This window comes from Medicago sativa, chromosome 1, assembly GCF_051527215.1.
Source record: "Medicago sativa cultivar Bolivia chromosome 1, Bolivia_mono, whole genome shotgun sequence".
Lineage (NCBI taxonomy): Eukaryota > Viridiplantae > Streptophyta > Magnoliopsida > Fabales > Fabaceae > Medicago > Medicago sativa.
In genome coordinates, this window is record NC_140749.1 from 21341708 (window position 1) to 21354272 (window position 12565).

Here is a 12565-nt window from a genome sequence, read left to right on the forward strand (position 1 = left end):
GACTTCAGCAACTTTCCTCACTAAGACTACATTATAATTCAAGGTTTCATTCTCTCGATACTAGTCGTTATTATCATCGTCAACCGTTATAACTATTACCTCTTATCCTCTTTCCTATTCATCTTGCCCTCTTATAATTGATCCCCGTTTTATTCATCATCTTATACTCCTTTGACTATATCGTGTGTTTTTAGACTCACCACATACCCACGCTATTTGCTCTATTGAATTTTCGTCTTATAAATTTAGTTAATTGGATATCTTTTCTCACTGTTATTATCATCACCGACCTTGCCCAATGTTTTAACTCCTACTCGCAATATAACCCACTTCATCAATTACTCGTCACCCTAAACAAGATACGTCAACAACATTACTCGTCATTCACAAACATCATTTATTACATCATTCATCATCACCATTAAACAATTATCATATCAACATAGATCTTCATCTTACGGCAGTAACCTCTCATCATTAAACAACATCGTACACAAGCATATGTACACATCACATTCCTTTGTTATTCATTACTACATTTGGAATCTACACTCGTCATTCGTTCTCTCCATCACTACATCTTTCATTATAATAGTATACCCCATTCTCCATTCTAATTTAAGTGTTTACCCTTCTACTAATATTCCTCGTAGTGTCATCCATATTATCTTTCACTTCCTATTTCCAAGTCATCTTGACATTCTTAATTTCTCATAGACTATTATCTTCGGTTCATACTTAAGCTTGTTATTATCCTGAGGTGATCACTTCTACTTATGCTCGAACACACTCCCTGATCTATATATGTAATTTAGGGGTCCTTACATTTATTTTACACACTAATATATTTCTTAAAGTCACTACTAATTTTATAGATGTTGAAGAGTCCACTAAAAGGATTGTACTCAAATTTCATTAACAACGTATCATGACCCAGGTGCGGTGTTTAAATCATAACTCAAGTTCTAGAGGGACTAATGGATTCCATTCAATGGTAAATGAAATCTAAAACTTTTATCTACATCTTTCATGAAGAGACCTAAATCCAATTCGGTACAGAGAATGGTGGAAAAATTGGTTTTCTTGAACCAAGGGAGATCGCATAGCCGTGCTGACCCCTGTGTAGTATTTTGACCATAACTCACGTTGTGGATGTCCTCTTGAGGTGAGACCAAAGACATTGGAAAGCTAACATCCATACCTACAACTTTCATGTTTATACCAAGACCCAGTTCGGAACGAAAATGGGTGAAAAACACCTATATGTGGTCGCTAGGTGCCCGAAACAGACACCTGAGGCGCCAGCTCTCGAGTTGTGGGCGTTGGGTGCCTTACTACAGCGCAGCGCTGCGATGTGTCCAAATTCTACGTTTTTGAGCTACTGGAATGCTTCTAAATAAACGTCCACTCTAAGAGCCCTTATGATCCCAAACTGATATGAAACATTACTTAGGGTTACCCTAACATTCAAACACTACTTTTTCACACAATTTATCTAATTGCATCACTCTTCCTATTAATTAAATTCTCAAATCAATTACCCTAACTTTGGTTTTTGAATTTTAATCTTTCAACAATAACCCTCAATTCTCCTGTCTCAACTTCATCTTTTAGTTAGTTCATCATCATTCTCCAAACACAATCTCACATCATACAACAACATCCTACTCTAACCTATTTACATCCCCACACAATAAAAATATAAACCCTAGAGATGATTAGATTCTCCCCCGTACCTCGAATCCGTAGAAACCTTCAATTTGGCTCGATGTTGCTGCACTAGGGTTCCACTTCTCTCCATTTGCTTCTCTTCTACTTTTATCTGATCATCAAAATTGATTTCTAAACCCTAATATTCCCATTTATATATGGGCTCACTAATCGTTATAATTGCCTTTATTTCCTACGCACTACTCTTTTACTTCTCCCCTCCCCCACTTATTAAAATCTTACTTTCTACATCCACGACTCTTTATTTATTTTGTTAGGACTCTCCTCTTCGTTTCTTTTTAATTTTCTCAAACCACCTCCCACTCCACATCATTATTTCTATTTTCTCAACAAAAATATAATACTCAAGCACAAGAAGCATCAACAATAATAATAATCAAAACTCGACTTATTAAAAATCGTAGAATTAATTAAAAAAAGAAAATTGGGGTGTTACAATTTTGACACTTACTCTCATGTTGCTAAGTTAACCACAACCAGACTTATTATTGCTCTAGATTCAATCAACAACTGGTTTTTACATCAACTTGATGTAAGCAATGTATTTCTACATGGAGAGCTGCAAGAAGATGTCTACATGATTGTTCCTTTAGGCATTAAAACTAGTAAACACAATCAAGTTTATAAACTGAACAAGTCACTTCATTCATCAATAAGAATTCACTTTCTATTCATTTCCTTGTTTCCTAATATAATTAGAGACAGAAGTAGCACATCAATTTTTTTTTGACTCGTTTTAAGTTGTAATTTGGGATTAATTTTCTGAGTCTTGTTAACCAGCGCCCACAGGGCAATATATGGTTAAGGAATCTCCAAATATAAATTTTGTCTTGGAAATATAAGATGTTACTTTTGATCAAGCAATGATTTCACAACTTTTTCATGAAAACTTACTTGTTTTAAATGCTTAATCAATGTCATTGGGGCACTGATTATTAATCTCCTTATTTTTTTAAGGAAGTTTAGGGGCAAAAGTTGACTGCATTAAGGGAAGGAAAATTTATTACTAAAAAAAGGTAATTGATTCAAATTGGCCCCTAATATACACAAACTTTGATAAAATGACCCTGTTCTAAAATAATATATTCCCTCCGGTCCTATTTACAAGAAACAATTTACTTTTTAGATACATTAAATAATTTATGTATTTAGTTTAGGTTCTTGACTAGATACATACATTATTCAATGTATCTAAAAAGTCAACTTTCTCTTGTAAATAGAACCGGAGGGAGTAGATTCTACTCTTTAAATTTAAGATTGTTCATATTCTTGACCTCATAGTTTTAGTAATAGACATAAAGTTCAAAAAACCGACAGACGTTAAATTTTATGATGATTTTATAGAGACGTGTTTATGCCGTTGAAATATGATTTCCAATATAAAATTAAAATTTTTGGACAAGTGACGAATTAATTCTAAATATTTAAAAGCCCAAAATTCAAGAAACAAAATGACAGAAGTCTTGATTTGAAAATCAAATTTGGAGTTGGTTTTTGGAAGTCACTTCTATACAAATACATAGATGGGATACCCAAAGTTTATTAGCATTCCAACTACGTCTAAATTTATTTTTAATTTTTCAACCAAAACATGAAAAATTACTGTTAAGAGTCCCACATTGGTTAGGAGTTGGCCTGACAATTTGTTTATAAGTGGGGGCAATCCTCACCTCACAAGCCGGTTTTGTGGGGTTGTGTTAGGCCCAACCACCATTTCTAATAATTACCATTTTACTCTAAGTATATATTCAGAGGTCAAATACTCTTCCCTCCCCTAGGATGGAGTACTCCCTCCGTCCCATAATATAAGCAAAAAAAAACTCATTTTCTTTGTCCCAAAATATAAATATAAGCAAAAAAGACAAACTTTTATTCTATTTAATCTTGCTTTTTTAAAAAATCTCTTTTTCAAGACAAACTTTTGTTTATTCTCATAAAATTAAATGCAAATTACATTTAATTTTCTCTCTCTTTTATTTTTTCTATAACCAATAGCCAATGAAAATTGTTTTTACATCTTTCTATAAAACTTTTTCTAAAGAAAACACAAAAAACTATACTCCAAATTCTTAAGTTTTAGTTTTGTTAATAAATGTGATTTTGTTTTTTGCTTATAATTTGAGACGGAGGGAGTATATTTTTATGCGAATGTGTTTAATGATGTAAACAGTGGACTTCTAAAAATTTGTGTTTTTGTTGGTTAGAGTAAATTTAAGAGGAGAACCATCAATGCTCATAAATACTTGCTAGTTTAGTATAGTGAATGATTGACAAGAACTATTCGATAGTTATAGTTTGTAGCCATTAATGTTAGCTCTGAATTGAATGATTATGTTATTTCAGTGCCTTTTTTTGTTTAGCCATGCAATCGATCTCGGCCATCGATGCAAAATCTAACAGTTTAGAGTCTACAAGTACTAAAACAGTCTCAGTAATTCATTGACATCATGCGGTTGAGGTTTTAACTGCGTCAACTACTTATAAATTACAATAAATTTTATAGAATGACCAAAAATCACTACATCCTCGGTCACTGTTAAAAATAAAAACGTACATTTTAGACTCATTTAATTAATGATGTATACGATTTTATTATAATAATGAATAAATCTAAAATATAATATTTTTTTTATAATAATAACTGGAGGATGTATGATTTTGCAAAAACTAACTTTTAAAGAGTTTTGTTAATGAGTATCAAGGCATTCTTGCATGGACATAAATATAAATGCATAGTATTTAGTCACACACGGTGATCGGAGCGAGCAACGGTGACGGTGGTTATCGGAGCGAGCAACGGAGACGGTGGTGATCGGTGCTACCGTGGAGTTGGATATCACAATTCGCGATCGTGCGTTTCTAAAGAGAATGGGTTTGTTTGTTTTTTTTTCTAAACCAACATTTTTTTGACCCTTTTTTTGACCCCTTAAAAAAAGGATTTTTGACACTAATTTATTTAAACATAAAAAAATTAAAAATAAAGCTCATATCCGTCAAATGATAGCAAATTATTTAGATATTTACTACCGTTATATTTCCTAGCATAGTACATATCATGGATTTTCTTGTAGTGCACATATCAAAAACCTTTTTCTCAAAAGCCTAAATTATTTTATTATTAATTTTTTTTTATTATTAGAAAAAATATTTTGATGTGTGAGTGCCAAAACACTGTACATTTATCTTTGTGACCATGATAGACTTTCTCACGAGTGTCATTCTCTTTAAGGATATTCAATTAAAAAACTATGGGTTTTGCTAACCAGTGCCCTAATAGCATTGGTTAAGAAATCTATTAGTAAATTTTTTGTCTTAGTAATAATTACACAACTTTTTGTTGCAAAGTTACTTTTTTAGTACTTTAACCAATGTCCAAAGGACACTCATTGTAGCATTCTTCAAAACTATTCATTAAAAAAATTTAATATTTCAATTTTTGATTCATTGAATACACAAGTTTTCATAAAAATTTACTATCTAAAGTCCTTAAGTGCCCTCAAGACACTCATTACATTTACCTTCTTTAAAAGATCAACGATATTACAATGTTATCGTGATTTTGACAAATCTATTGATCGCAATATATATATATATATTTTTTTTGTGATGATCAGGGTTTGAACCTCATACCTTTTGCATATATTATACATTGTCCTATCAACTGAGCTAAACTCACGAGGACAATTGACCGTAATACTAAACATGTTTTGTAAGTTGACACTCATGAAAATTCAAAAAAAAAAAAAAAAACCAAGGATAAACAAACATTATAAATTGGTTAGAATAATAAAAAAAAATTGTCAAATCTTACATTGAAGTTTTAATAAAATATTACATGCCATCTCACTAGGGTTGGTCTAGTGAGGTTTGCTTGAAAACTTGAAATTTGTTCCTCTTAATGTCTCAAATTTGATTTATCTCGATGTCATTTTGATGAGCTAATTCATACAAAATCCACAACAAAGAGTAATTTTGGATAGTACACATATGATCCTAGGTTCAAACCTTATTGTCTCTATTGTACACCAAAAATGTGTCAAAATTTTAACTTGATTATATAAGACAGATTAAGTAGTTATTGACATATAGAAAATAGGTTTGTTTAAAAACTTGGAAGTTTTTTCCTCTCAATGTCTTAGATTTGATGGGCTAATTCATACAAAATCCACAACAAAGAGTAATTTTGGATAGTATACATATGATCCTAAGTTCAAACCTTATTGCCTCTGTTGTACACCAAAAATGTGTCAAAACTTAACTTGAATATCTGAGATAAATTAAGTAGTTAATAACAGATAGAAGATAACATACATGTGAAACAAATGGTTAATAACTAGAGAAATACTGAGAATCTGTTTCCAATAATTTGACAAACATGAAGAATTCCTAGGAATTTCTTAATAAAGACCAAATCAATTGAATAAATTATCTAATATAAGATGGAATACATAACCCTTTTTGTATATCCAAAGAGTAGATAGAGGTCAGTATTAGAAAAGAACCAAGGATAACACTAACTTATCATAAACATGCATTTTCAAATCAACAAACACAAATAGAAAGTACATTATTTGGCCATAACATTATTTAATTAGGACCGACATAATACATCAAAGATCAATCTTAACTTCACAAAACGTATTATAATGCTTATATTAAATGCATCTTTTAGTAACTTTGACTTTGAATCCATGTTCCATGCGGAGAACAATAGAAACTCTTGGAGTTACAGAATGACCTTCCACAACTTGAATGTGAAACTTCCATAACATAGCAGCTGCAACCATTTTCATTTGAACAATGCTAATATCTTTCCCAAGACAACTTCTAGGACCTGCATTGAATGCTATGAACTTGTAAGATGGTACATGTATAATTTGTCCTCTATCTGATATCCATCTCTCGGGCTTAAATTCGAAGCGATCATTACCCCATATTTCTTTCATTCTTCCCATTGCATACAAAGAGAATATTAACTTAGTATTTGGTTTAACATAATCTCCACTAGGTAGTATATCAGGTTTGATTGCACACTTGTGCTGAAATGGTACAGGAGGATAAAGCCTCAATGCTTCACATATAGCTCCATGAAGGTACACTAGTTTATTAAGCTTTTCAACTCTTAAGTTAGTGACCAAATTATCCTCCTGTGTTAGACAATTATCTTTTATCTCTTGAATTATTTTAGCTTCCACTATGGGATGAGTTGAAACAAGCCAAAAGAACCAACTTAGACCTGAACTAACTGTTCCATTTCCTGCACCCAAGAGAGTGAATGCAGTGTCTCTAATATACTTTTCATTTTCAACCATTTCCTCATTTCCCAAGCCTTCCTTCATTAGTTCCTTTAGCAAGTAAAAATTGCTTTCCTCAAAATCTTCACCGTTTCGCAATCTTCTTCTCTCTTCACCACCTTTGGAGTAAGTTATACATTTGGACAAGAATTGGTAAATATTTTCTTTAGCTACCATGTACTTCTTCTCTTGACCTATTTGTAGCCATTTTTGTAACTTCCAAAAGCATTTTGGAATATAGTGCCTAGACAATAGCGTATCCTCAATCATAGAAATAGCTTTTACATGAGCAATCTCTGGGAATTCATTGAACTTGTAAGGAAGGCAATTAGGATCAAATCCAAATAACAAAATGCATGTAATATCAAAGGTGAACCTCTCAAGAATATCTTGTAAATCAAGTACCTGTGCACTTTTGGATGCATGATCAAGAAATGGTAATAGGCAATTCTCTAGCTTCTTTTGAATGTTTTGTTGAAAGGATATCTCAAACCTTTTTCCTTTGAGCAATGAATGAAGTAGTGTCCTCTCTTGTTTCCATTCTTCGAAATCCAAATTGAAAATACTAACACCAAAAACATCAAAAATTTCAAGGAAATCAGTTCCTTTCCCATAGTTGCTAAAATTCTTGCTAGTGATGTGATGCACATTCGAATGATCACTGGTGAGAATAAAATTGGCAATGTTTGTGAACCAAGGTCCTTTAAAATGAAAAGTGCCTCCACAAAGTTTCAATCCTAAGGTTACAAAATCATGAAGATTGGATTGATTATGCAAAACTAATGGTAGCATGCCAATTATTGGCCAATTTGTTACAAGTACATTTTGGTTGCGTCTCCATATATAGTAAAATATGACTAGTAGAATTGCTACAAATAATGTAATATACTGAAACAAAGTCATTGTTCTTAGACCAAGGGACTGTGATTCAAATTTTTCCTTGTGAGTGATATCTTCAAGAAGAGTACATGGGTATAAATACTAATATTCAAGCATGTGTTTCGATTTGTGTGTATTATATGATGAATAGTAGAAGACAGACTTAAATGCAGTTATAGTCTCCTTGTTATCACACATCCACAGTTTTAATCATCTTATTTTTAATTAAGAAATTTTGGTCCTTTGATTTTAAAAAATTCAGACAATTTGACAAATTACTAATTTTGAACTACATTTTGATGATGTGTCGTTTTTTTTAACTGATCACATGAATAAGATGTTTATGTGGATTTCACACATCATTTATTATTATTTATTTTTTTGGTACAAAAGAGGGCCAAAGGCGCAAAAGAAGGAAAAAAAACTAAGGAACTAATCACATATTTTTAGGCATGCACGCTCCAGAAATTTCATCAAACATGAGGCTTTGAAGCTCATTAGGAGGAGACTCCAAAGCTACCAGATTCCAAGAATTCAACGATAAGCTAAAATTGGCTAGCCAATCAGCACATCTATTGCCTTCACGCCAAGTGTGAATAACTTGAGTATGTCATTCTCGCCGAAGGATCTCTTGAATACGCTGAACCAAAGAAGGAATGGTTCCATTGATCTTACAATTGTTAGTACCATATCAATAAGCACCTTTGAGTCACTCTCAACAATCAAATGAGATATACCCTCTCTCCAAGCCATATCCAACCCCAGATAAAGACCCCACATCTCAGCATGCAGAGCATCACAAGCTCCAATTTTGCGGCTAAAACCCTTGATCCACAAGAAATTAAAACCCTTGTCACACATCATTTATAATTTTAAAATAACTCAACATAGAAATTAAACTTTTTTTAAAGGATTTAATTTGTATACACCACAAGAATCATCATAACGCTTAGCCTCTAGGAAGTGCCACTGTGGTGACCATCTTCGTCGTGGACCTTTCCTCTCCTCGTGCATCGTCTGTCGTTTGTTCCCTGTGTGTTTTTCTCTTGATTCCTCTTGCTGCATTTGTTTTGGCTTAAAGACAAACAGGAGATCCAGCATTTGTTTCTATGTTAGGGAATGATTTTTGGCTTAAAGACAGTTTTGGTCATTCTATTTTGACGAAACCCCAATTTTAGTCTAAGTATTATTTTAGCAAAACCGCAATTTCGATCTCCTATTTCATAAATTTTTACTACCAATTTGATATTTGCAAAAAAATAAGGTGACATGGCATTAAAAAAATGGATAAGTGAAAGTCATGTCAAATTTATATGCATTTTAAATTAAAAAAAAGGGTATTAAATATTGAAATGAATAAAAGGTTTTATTTTTTTTCTTCACCGTTTATTGCTGACCGGTTGCGTCCATTCTGGTTAAACTCACCAACAAAAGAACATATAAATATCATATGACTTTCACTTGTCTTTTTTTTAATGTCATGTCATTTAATTTATTGTCACATCAGATTGAAAAGTTAAATTTTTTTTTTTGGGAAGATTGAAATGTTAAAATTTAATGTGTTGATAAAAATTTATTGATTAAGGGTCTAAATTTACGATTTTGCCAAAATAGAGGGTCAAAAGTACACAATTAAAATTAATGAGACCAAAGTTGAGGTTTTACAAAAATAGAGGGATTAAAATTACATTTAAATCTTTTTAATTTTCTTTTTCTACATATTTCTAACCATTTTTATATTTACTTTGCAAAATGTATTTTAAGTCATTTAAAAATCCTCTATCTTCTTTTCTATTTTTAATTGTTGCGGAAGGCCTTAACGTCATGATGAACGTTTCAGTAGATGCTGGTCTTTTTACCGGTTACAAGGTGGGAGCCTCTGATTTAGTTTCCATCACTCACCTTCAATTTGTTGATAATACTTTGTTTGTTGGAACTAGAAGTTGGGCCAATATTAGAGCTTTAAAAGCTTTGCTTCTTCTTTTTGAAGCATCGTCTGGGTTAAAGGTGAATTTCCATAAGAGTATGTTGTTTGGAATTAACATCCATGATTCTTGGATGATTGAGGCAGCCTCTGTTCTTCCTTGTAAAATGGGTCGTTTAACTTTCCTTTACTTGGGGATACCTATTGGTGGAGACTCTTGAAAGCTAAACTTCAGGCGTCCTTTGATAGATCGTATTAAGTCAAGATTATCTGGTTGGAAGAGTAGAAACCTTTCTTTTGGCGGTCGATTGGTTCTCCTGAAGTCTGTTTTATCCTCTCTCCCGGTCTATCTTTCATTCTTCAAGGCTCTCACATGTAACATTTCTTCTATTGAATCTATTTTTAATAATTTTATTTTGGGGGTGGGGTGAGGAAATTAGGAAAATATCTTGGATTAATTGGGACACTATTTGTTCTAAAAAGGAGAATTGTGGTTTGGGGTTGAGGCGGATTAGGGAATTTAGTATCGCATTAGTTGGAAAATGATGTTGGAGGATGAGGGTGGAGGTTAGGAGTTTTTAGTATAGAGTCTTAGTGGCGAGATATGGGGAGGTTGGTGGATGTTTAGCGGAGGAGGGCAAAGCAAATTCAGTTTGGTGGAATAATTTGATTAATATTAAAAGTGGAGCTGGTGTGGGTGTTGGTCGGTGGTTTGATGATCATTTAGGGAGAAAGATTGACGATGGTACTGAAACTTTATTTTGGTGGGATCTGTGGCTCGATGGTATGATCTTAAAAAGTAGTTTTAGTTGCCTTTATCATCTCGCTGATAATAAAATGGCAACAGTGGCTGAGATGTTCTCTCTTGGGTAGGGATGGTGAAGCTTGGAAGTGGCGCGTCAATTATTAGTTTGGGAGGAAAATCAAGTTAGGCAGTGTTGTGATTTTAACTAATGTTGTTTTGCAGCCAAATACTCATGACAGATGGCATTGGCTCTTACATTCTTCCCACAAATACAATGATGCAAGTGTTTATAATTATTTTTTGTCGTCAGTTAACCTTGTGGCAGCTGATCATATAAAGGTAATTTGGAACAATGAGGTCCCTTTGAAGGTCAATCTTTTTGCCTAGCGTTTGCTTCGTAACCGACTACCAACAATAGATAATTTAATCAGGAGACATGTTTGTCATTCGAATGCTCAATTGTGTGCGGGTGGTTGTGGTAAAATGGAGGATGTCGACCATTTATTTCTCTCTTGCAACTTTTTTGAGAAAATTTGGTTTGGTATCGATAATTGGCGTGGTCTCACTACAGTGCGCCCTAAACATGTAGCAGACCACATACTTCAAATTGAACATTTAGGTGGGTTTTCAAAAAATATCCGTGCTACTTTCAACTCATTTTATTACTAGTGTGTGGGTGATTTTGTATGAAAGAAATTCTTCGTGCTACAAAATCAACAGGGAAGACAAATTTGTTAACATGTACCAAGACATCTTCAACTACCCCATATAGGTACTTGACAGATCTGTCCCAGATAAAGCATTATTCTTTCAAATTTAACGATTATTCCTTCAAGATTTTTCATCATTGAGAGTGTCATCAAAACAATACAATCTCCTAGACCGCACAAGCCTTTCCCGTATAGATAGCTTGTCCATTGAGCATGGAATGGTGAAACTTCATAGGTCATTTTTTTTTGCGGAACCCTCATTTATAAGATAGTGCTACAACCTTTGGTCAACATTACAAACTCTTCTTTGGGTAGTCTTTTTTTTTAGATAGGAGCTCTTTCATAAACTTCACATAAATGGACATTTTTTGAAGTTTGTGGAATCATGGAAGCTTCTGAAAAGTAAAGAGGCATCCTTAGTGCAAAGATCCAAATCCAAATCCAAGTGGCTCAAAGATGGTGATGCAAATTCAAAGTTCTTTCTTATAAGTGTTAAATTGGGAGCTAACCATAACTCAATTAGAGCACTTCAAGTGGAGGGAGGCTGGGTGCAATCTCCGGAGGAGGTGAGAGGTGGTAACATCAAATTGGGAAATACCAAAGGTAGATAGTGTGGAGTTTGGGAACCTTTCGGAAAATGTAAATATTGGTTTGATTTCCCCTTTTTCGTTGGAGGAAATTGAAGGGGTGGTTAAGGAAAGTGATGGTAATAAAAGTCCGGAGTCGAATGGTTTTATTTTCGCTTTTATTAACGAATTGTGGTACCTTATTAAAATTGAAGTGAGGACTATGTTTGACCAATTTCATGCTAATGAGGAGGTGTCGAGGTGTTTCTTGTCTAATTTTGTTACTTTGATCCCAAAGGTGAATAATTCTTTCACTTTGAAGAGTTTCGTCCTATAATTTCCCTCTTAGGGTGTCTCTATAAGCGTCTCGCAGAGGTGTTGGCCGGAAGGTTATCAAAGGTAATAGACTCTATTATTTCTACTGCTTAATTGGCTTTTGTTAAAGGGAGAAATTTGGTGGATGGGGTTATGGTGATTAACGAGCTAATGGATTTTACGAAGAGGGGTAACTGGGAATGTTTGATCCTAAATGTGGATTTGAAAAGGCATATGACTCGGTGGATTGGTGTTTCTTGGAGTATATGCTTAGGAGGGTGGGCTTTAGGCCAAAGTGGAATGCTTGGATGAAGGTGTGTGTGTCTTTGGTGGTAATCCTAGTAAACAGAACACCAACGGAGGAAATTAGTATCCAAGGATGGCTAAAACAAGGGGACCCG

General features: G+C 33.5%; 1 pseudogene; it reads right to left on the reverse strand.

The window, feature by feature from the left end:
• Nucleotides 1–6147: 6147 nt before the first annotated feature.
• Nucleotides 6148–7928, reverse strand: LOC146953578 (alkane hydroxylase MAH1 pseudogene; annotated as a pseudogene).
• Nucleotides 7929–12565: the final 4637 nt, after the last annotated feature.